The sequence below is a fragment of the Paroedura picta genome, chromosome 17 (genome assembly GCF_049243985.1).
Source record: "Paroedura picta isolate Pp20150507F chromosome 17, Ppicta_v3.0, whole genome shotgun sequence".
NCBI classification, from domain to species: Eukaryota; Metazoa; Chordata; class Lepidosauria; order Squamata; family Gekkonidae; genus Paroedura; species Paroedura picta.
The window spans coordinates 17,568,960-17,577,622 of record NC_135385.1 but is presented as its reverse complement, the minus strand read 5'-3'; positions in this window follow the sequence as shown (position 1 = coordinate 17,577,622).

Sequence of the window (8,663 nt, the reverse complement as noted above, 5' to 3'; positions counted from 1 at the left end):
TAATCAGAATTTGTTTCCACTGAGGCAGCCTCTTTGGAGAGGGAGTTATTCTTTGCTTTGCCTCTCGGTAAACATGGCCTTCAGTCTGTTTGACTTCTCGGTAATCAACCATCCCAGAAATGAATACGTGTGTTGACAGGCTAAGTAGCGTATTTATTTTAGCAGTGAACAAAAGGCCTCTCCCGTGGATTTTGCTTGCCAAGAAATATATTTGCACTCCTTATTCTGCTGGGCTTATGGATTGTTTGTTCTTTTCTGTCTCTCTGGTGGTGACATTTAATTTTTTTTTGTTTTGTTTTGCACAGGATCGGAGGGAAGCTGGGGAGGTGTCAAGTACCAACGGCTGGGTGCTAAGATCCTTGCCGCAGTCAGAACCTGGTTTCCCATTCGCCTTGCCCAAGTATTGTGACGTGGGGCAGGATGATATTTATCTGCTCTGACTATGTGTTCAAAGGTTCTATTGGAAATGGAGGGAGAAGATGTATAGGCTCTTCTACAGGAGGGCAGGATGCTGCTTCCGTTGGCTGCAGAGGAGAGGACACGCAGTAATGGGTTTAAACTACAAGGACAACGATATAGGCTAGAGATCAGGAAAAAAATTTTCACAGTCAGAGTAGTTCAGCAGTGGAATAGGCTGCCTAAGGAGGTGGTGAGCTCCCCTTCACTGACAGTCTTCAAGCAAAGGTTGGATACACACTTTTCTTGGATGCTTCAGGATGATTAGGGCTAATCCTGCGTTGAGCAGGGGGTTGGACTAGATGGCTTCTATGGACCCTTCCCACTCTATGATTCTATGGTTCTATACATGCAATGCTTTTATCCAGGAGAATGGGGGTGCCATTCATGCATGGAGGTTCCAGACCAACACATTCCACAGCACACAGAACTGAGTCCAACAGGTGTGTTCAGTCACACCTCAATGAATGCCGAAACAGAGCATCATTAGAAAATAAACACCTGGGAGTGGGGCTCTGGGGGGGAGCTGGTGAGGGGTTCAAATCCCCACTCTATCACTGTGTTGTTGTGATAAAAGGGAGGTAAAGAACTGCCCTGAGCTCCTTGACTGAAGTACAGGGTACAAATCTAATTATAGAATCATAGAATCATAGAGTTGGAAGGGACCTCATAGGTCATCTAGTCCAACCCCCTGCACTATGCAGGACACTCACATCCCAATCGCTCATCTACTGTCACCTGCCACCCCCTTGAACCTTCACAGGATCAGCCTCTCCGTCAGATGGCTCTCCAGCCTCTGCTTAAAAATCTCCAAAGATGGAGAACCCACCACCTCCCGAGGAAGCCTGTTCCACTGAGGAACCACTCTAACTGTGAGGAACTTTTTCCGGATGTTTAGATGGAATTCCTTTTGAATTAATTTCTTCCCATTGGTTCTGGTCCATCCCTCCAGGATTGATTGATAATGCCTTGGGAGGAGGCCATTCTCCAAGGAAACAAACGGGGTGATTGTTGTTGAAGCTATCATTCTGTTTCCTCATGGATTAAACACAGAGCGGATTTGTTGGGACTTTTGGACTAGGCTTGGTCCTGGATCCCTCCAGAGAAATAGTACTGCTGAGTCACAGTGTGTTTTGAAAGTGTGCAGTTATAAGATATCTTTGTGGATGAGGCACTGATCCAGACCCACAGCGCTTGGAGGCTGACAACAGAATAAATATTTACTGGAAAGATTATACGTAAATATATGTCATATTCATCTGCTTCAGCCTCCTCACTTAAAGCTTAAAGAGTAGTTCCAAAGAAAACATATTGCAAGCCTCTTGTGGCTAGGCTGCAGGCAGACTACATCTCACACCTCTGCACATGGAGAGAGCAGACAGCCTAAATGGGGGAATGTCTGCTTCTTGCTTCAGAGCACGCACTCATGTGCTCTTTCTCTTCCTGAAGAAAGAGGACGCGGGCAGGATCCCACTTTAAACAAAGGAACCCCCAGAGTATATGGCACAGAATTCCCTGCAACCTCAGAATGACCATTAGGTGTCCCTAGTGAGCACAAAGCTACCCCTCAGTTTAACAACACCCCTTTCAAGGCTGACTCCACCAAATTATTTGCTGATCACAATTCCAAGAGAATTACAGATTTAGGAACAGGCAAACGGCATCTTTGGGTGCAAACATCATACGAACACAGCACCTTCTGCTCCCTAAGTTGCTGACCATAGCTGGCTGCGAGAGTTTCAGACGTGCTGACGTCAATATTCATGCAGATCGCAAGCTATTCGCCTTGAATTTATTCTTAAATAGCTGAAATTATGTCTTTGTCGTAGCTCGGTGTGGGTTCTTTTGTTTTGTTTTTGTTTTTGTTTTGACACTGTTCTTCTGCAGGAGCGTACGGGATGCATTTTGATGAACAATGCCCGAGAATGACAGATTCAGACTTTAAATGAGATTGTGTTCCGTGACCTGTGGAACTGAGATTCATAACTCAGCCCTGCACACATTTCACTGGAAATTATCTTTCAGGCTTTGATCCACACTGTATCATCTTCACTGAGCGTCCTCGTGCCCAGCATCAATCAGGGGCCTGCAGAAGGTGCAGGAGAAATCTGATTGGAAACTCAAGAACACAAATCATGAACCCGTCTGCTGGACAGAATGGAAAATGTGCCTGGAATTGCAGTTTTTGGTCTAGCCCGATTACAGCAGAACGATTCCTGCAGAAATGTCAGAGAATGACGTTTTGGACCTTGCGGGCATCTACTTAAAAAAAAAATTATATCATCCATTTTTCTAAACGGACTCCAGTCAAGTGATAGGCAAGATCCAGGGGTACTTGGGGAACGTTCTCAGCTGCTCTCCTGAAGTGGAAAGAGAGCAAACAGAAGCCCTGCAATACAGATAACAGAAGGAAGGCTAAGGCCCATTCCGCACAAGGATCAATGTGGCCAATTGCTTCCAGAAAGAAATAACGGAATTTAAAATAGTGGAATTCGGCGTAATGCATACCTGCCTTTGTAGTGGAATCCAGTAGCGTTTCATTTGTTTCCCACAGGTTTCCGGTCTCGCCAGAAATCGCTAGAAAGGAAGCGATTTTTTCCCTGCTTCGTCCTGCCCCTGGCCGTCAATCAAACGAACAGCCAATGGGTGGTTGTTATCATGCTCTGGAAAAGCCCCTTTCCCTTTAAGAACAGGTTTTTTAAAAAAGAAAAGCACCCGTTGCAACGAATATGCTTTGATTCCTCCTAACGTAGAGACCCATCTAGCTGGCAGCTGGCGTGTGAGCTGCCGATTCATCGTTGCCACACTCCCCCGAGTGAAAAAAATAAATAAAGGGAACTTGCAAACAGGGCTATGTTGTGCTTGGTGACTTAGGGGAGCTTTAAAGCAGCTCTGTGGAGGGACTGCAGCCGGAGAAGCCTCGCTGGGTGAATGAAGGCTCGCCGGTTCGTTGTTCTCCGCTCGCTCCGGGAAAAAAAAATGGCGATCGCTTCGCCAGAAGTTCAGAGGTGAGAGCCAGGGGGAGTGACTTTGCTGAAACCGCAACAATGGGAATGCACAGGTCTTTTTCACTAGTGTTGCAGATTGTTTGCAAGAGTGTAGCGCTTTTCGGAGGGTGAATCCACTTTTCTGGATTCCCCTTTAAGCGCTACAATGGATCACTTTCAGGAGTGTGGCAGATTGTGTGCGACGTCGTGCATAACTGCAAATTAGTAGCGTTTACAATTTGCCACACTCCTGCTACATTTAACCTGTGCAGAATGGGCCTAAGGATCCAAGCCTGTATGACAAATCTATACTCAAAGGACAGCAAGTAACAATTGCAACCCTGACTTACCAGGGGCTTCAGGTTGGCGCCATGGAGGAGCAGGTGTAGAAGGACACGCCAGGAAGAATGCAGGAGTGGGGCATGGAAGAGATGCACAATGCAAAGCATCATGCTGTTGGAGGGGGTGGGCTGAAGAGGCGTGGAGTATAAAGGGTGCCACCTGCACTTCTTGGCCTCTGGGTGTTACAAGGCTAGTTATGAACGCTAGGCGGCTACATTTCCCATGGAATGGAAGTCTGATGATCAATTTTATCATTCTCTTGGAAGAAGAGACAGGTATCACCTGACAGGCATCATTCTGTGTCTGCTGTGGCCTCTTTCATCGTGATTCGAAGACCGCCATAATGTTAATTTCAAAAGCAGTTGTTGTTTTTTTTAAATTCTTATAAGGCTTAGAAGGCTGGAAAATATCTAGTGTTCACTCCACCTTTCGTCTTTAATTGGTTCGATGTCGCATCAGCGAAGCTCCAGAATCCAATTTATACTTGGCCAAGTTCCCATAGTTTGTTTTCGGTAGATGAAGTTGGTTCCAGTCATAGAATCATAGAATCATAGAGTTGGAAGGGGCCATACAGGCCATCTAGTCCAACCCCCTGCTCAACACAGGTTCATAGAATCATAGAGTTGGAAGGGGCCACACAGGCCATCTAGTCCAACCCCCTGCTCAACACAGAATCATAGAATCATAGAGTTGGAAGGGGCCATACAGGCCATCTAGTCCAACCCCCTGCTCAACACAGGTTCATAGAATCATAGAGTTGGAAGGGGCCATACAGGCCATCTAGTCCAACCCCCTGCTCAACGCAGGATCATAGAATCCTAGAATCATTGAGTTGGAAGGGGCCATACAGGCCATCTAGTCCAACCCCCTGCTCAACGCAGGATCATAGAATCATAGAGTTGGAAGGGGCCATACAGGCCATCTAGTCCAACCCCCTGCTCAACACAGAATCATAGAATCATAGAGTTGGAAGGGGCCATACAGGCCATCTAGTCCAACCCCCTGCTCAACGCAGGATCATAGAATCCTAGAATCATTGAGTTGGAAGGGGCCATACAGGCCATCTAGTCCAACCCCCTGCTCAACGCAGGATCATAGAATCATAGAATCATAGAGTTGGAAGGGGCCATACAGGCCATCTAGTCCAACCCCCTGCTCAACGCAGGATCAGCCCTAAGCATCCTAAAGCATCCAAGAAAAGTGTGTATCCAACCTTTGCTTGAAGACTGCCAGTCATGGCGGTCAAAGAACCAGCCTGTGTCCACGCTGGCTGAACTAGCCCTTGCCCAATCTTACTCTTGTGAGTCATTACGTGGGAATCTGTTGTGATCTCTCTCTCTCTGTATTGTTTTGCTTTATGGACTTCAACTCCCCACTCCGTGTCCCCCCACCCTTTTTACAGGCTCCTTCCCCTTGCCCCCTTGCCCCTCCCTCACAGTTGTGACAAATTATCAAAACATAAACACTATTACAGCAAGGAACACTCCATTTGAGAACAGCCAGTCTTCCAAAAAGAGCCTCTTGTGGCGCAGAGTGGTAAGGCAGCCGTCTGAAAGCTTTGCCCATGAGGTTGGGAGTTCAATCCCAGCAGCCGGCTCAAGGTTGACTCAGCCTTCCATCCTTCCGAGGTCGGTTAAATGAGGACCCAGCTTGCTGGGGGTAAATGGTGATGACTGGGGAAGGCACTGGCAAACCACCCCGTATTGAGTCTGCCATGAAAACGCTGGAGGGCGTCACCCCAAGGGTCAGACATGACTCGGTGCTTGCACAGGGGATACCTTTACCTTTAGTCTTCCAAAACCACAAAACAAGTTTGGGCGGGAGGGAAGCTCTCCGCTTGGCTGCCGTGGAGAAGAGGCCGGCCCCAGCAGGCTCACATGCCCGCACCTCTCCTCCCTGCTCCAGGGCACACGTGCCTTACATCTCCTCCCCCCCCCCCCCCCCAGGCTCCACAAAGAGCACCTTCCTCCTGCCCACCGCCGCTTCAATGGCGGCCACCTGATAAGTTGCGACTGTGCTTTATCACTTTGTGGCAAGGAGCTGTTTGCGGTAATGGCCCATCAGGAAGACGGAGCTGAACTTTGCTACAGACAACAGTGAGAATGCTGGAAAGCACACACTGACAGATTCGCATCATGATCGAAAGCAGCATCATTTCTGCTCAAGCGGACAGTTTTGATTTAGAGGCCTGTCTGCTGCTGGTTTGCTTTTTTTTTTTTTTACCAGTTGTCAGTCAAGGGAGACAAAGAGCTGCAGAGAGATTCAGGACTTTAGGGACCATCTTTTGCAACAGGCCGCTCTGTCATTTGGGCTTGCCTTACGCTTTCCAGAAATTCCTGTGGGGAAGGTGCCGGGGAGGCTTAGGTCATTTCCGCACAGCTGTAAAAATAGCGTTACGCCAGCCAAATGGCATAACGCTAAATATAATTGTGCCTCCCAGCCCCTCCTCACCTTTTACCTGTCTCACTCTTATTGGCTGCTTTTTTTGCTGTTCTCACCCTCCACATGCCTGCTGGAAATGGCGGAAGAGAGGGTAATTGTTTTTTGTTTTGTAGCTTTTGGGGAGAAGCTTAGTGATTACTGCTTAGTGAGCTCTGATACTTTAAAGAGTGCTTGATAACAAACATTGTTCTAAGTTGAAGGCAACTGATTGTGGGTGTACGTGTAAAACAATGTTAGGCCGAACATCTCCTCTGACCAAAAACCAATCCAAAGAATCAGACATGAAGTTACAGATGAAACAAAAAGACAAACAACAACTTTATTTGCTGAAATAGAGGGATCACAGCATCTCTAGCTGAAACCAACTAAGTCCCTCGATCCCAGATAGAGAGTGATAGACCCTTGCTGAACAGGGGGAGGACAGTGGGTTATATATTTATTATCTGCCATCTTGATATTGTGTTTTAATTATGTTTTAATGTTTTTTTAATGGGATTTTATTGTACTCGTGGATTTTTGTAAACCGCTGCAAGACATTTGAGAGCATCGGTATTATTATTATTATTATTATTATTATTATTATTATTATTATTATTATTATTATTATTATTATTATTATTATTATTATTATTATTATTATTGTGCGATTTATTGCCCGCCACTCCCTTGCGGCTCGTGGCGGGTTACAACATTCTAAAACCCCATAAAACCCCATAAAATCCATTAAAATCCGTTAACGATGACTACAATCCCCCAATTAATAGTTAACAAGCTAACATGGCAAGATCGGCTCAACTTCTCCCTCCCCCGTATTTATACGTATAAATAAATAAAATAAAGTTGGCACTTTCTATTGGACCCTGGCTACTGCATGTGACGTATCACATACTGATGGGTTCTCTGCAAGCATTCTATTGGTCCCCTGATTGCTGCATATGATGAATCATAGGCTAATTGGTTCTTATCCATAATGCACAATTCTAGGAGATCATTAACACCATGCACATAAAGACTACAAGTGTGTTATTCAGTTGCCATGTTCTAATGGCTCATTCAATAGTCTAACAGCAGAGGAACTGGGTAGGGGAGGGCAGGGATGGGTGGCCAAGACTGTGGCTCTCCAGACTGTGGCTCTCCAGACTGGCATCTGCCCCTCTAATGCCATGTACCCCCCCTTCACGACAACCATCTTCTCCAGGGAAGTTGACTTCCGTTACCTGGTGATCATTTATAACTCTGTGAGATACTCTTTAAGTATTTGAAAGGTTGTCACTTGGAGGAGAGCAGGAGGCTGTTTCTGCTGGCTGCAGAGGAGAGGACACGCAGTAATGGATTTAAACTTCAAGTACAACGATATAGGCTAGATATCAGGAAAAGGTTTTTCACAGTCAGAGTAGTTCAGCAGTGGAATAGGCTGCCTAAGGAGGTGGTGAACTCCCCCTCACTGGCAGTCTTCAAGCAAAGGTTGGATACGCACTTTTCTTGGATGCTTTAGGATGCTCTGGGCTGATCCTGCGTTGAGCAGGGGGTTGGACTAGATGGCCTGTGTGGCCCCTTCCAACTCTATGATTCTATGACTAGATGGCCTGTATGGCCCCTTCCAACTCTATGATTCTATGATCCTGCGTTGAGCAGGGGGTTGGACTAGATGGCCTGTGTATCCCCTTCCAACTCTATGATTCTATGATCCTGCGTTGAACAGGGGGTTGGACTAGATGGCCTGTGTGTCCCCTTCCAACTCTATGATTCTAGGATTCTGTGATCCTGCGTTGAACAGGGGGTTGGACTAGATGGCTTGTGTGGCCCCTTCCAACTCTATGATTCTATGATCCTGCGTTGAGCCAGGGGTTGGACTAGATGGCCTGTATGGCCCCTTCCAACTCTATGATTCTATGATTCTATGATCCTGCGTTGAACAGGGGGTTGGACTAGATGGCCTGTGTGGCCCCTTCCAACTCTATGATTCTAGGATTCTATGATCCTGCGTTGAGCAGGGGGTTGGACTAGATGGCCTGTATGGCCCCTTCCAACTCTATGATTCTGTGATTCTATGATCCTGTGTTGAGCAGGGGGTTGGACTAGATGGCCTGTGTGGCCCCTTCCAACTCTATGATTCTAGGATTCTATGATCCTGCGTTGAGCAGGGGGTTGGACTAGATGGCCTGTATGGCCCCTTCCAACTCTATGATTCTGTGATTCTATTTTCCGTGAATAAGGGAGAGTCCCCGACTATTTATCAAGAGTAATTTTTTTTTTTTGGTGGGGGGATTCTGTTTCCTCCAGATGCAGGCACATTAATCAGCCGCATTAGGAAGCTGTAGCTGGGATAATAAAAGTGTACCTGCCAGCTGTGTTATGTATAAGATCATGCCAAGCAAATGACAGAATGGTTATCAAGCCCCTTTGCAGGATAGTCTGGGAGAAACACTAATCCGT